Source organism: Sinocyclocheilus rhinocerous, unplaced genomic scaffold (genome assembly GCF_001515625.1).
Source record: "Sinocyclocheilus rhinocerous isolate Xijiao unplaced genomic scaffold, SAMN03320098_v1.1 scaffold4545, whole genome shotgun sequence".
NCBI lineage: Eukaryota > Metazoa > Chordata > Actinopteri > Cypriniformes > Cyprinidae > Sinocyclocheilus > Sinocyclocheilus rhinocerous.
In genome coordinates, this window is record NW_015635030.1 from 270,993 (window position 1) to 271,540 (window position 548).

Genomic DNA, 548 nt, shown 5'->3' on the forward strand with positions numbered 1-548 from the left:
AACCAGATGGGACTTCACGATGGTCCTGTTTGTTTGAACAGGAAACATCTCGTCTACTTTTAGCCAACCTGCATCCATTATGTAGCTCACACAGTACATCTCGCATCTGCATGGAAACAAGTCATTAAATGTGAAAGAAGTTTAAATTATGTAAAGATAGAGTACAGCCACTTCAGACTGACTGTTGTGTCCGTCAAAACTCACCGCATGTGACTGTCCTTCAGAAACAAGCATGATAAGCAGTTCTGTAGCCGGTACAAAGGATTCAAAGGAGCGGCATGTTTTGACTCGTGAATATATGGCTCAAAGTCACATTCAGAATTTTTTGTTGCTTGGTTTGAAGAACGTATCTGGCCACAATGCAATTCAATTCGTGAATAGAGTTTTTTCTTCTATTTTTTTTTTCAGTTGTACTACTGTGCTCAAATACTGTTTTTTTATAGCAGTAAATACCTTTTTAATGTAACCTCAGATATTTTAAAAATAATAGTTTTGTTATAATTTTATTTCTGTTATATTCTTATATATATATATATATATATATATAT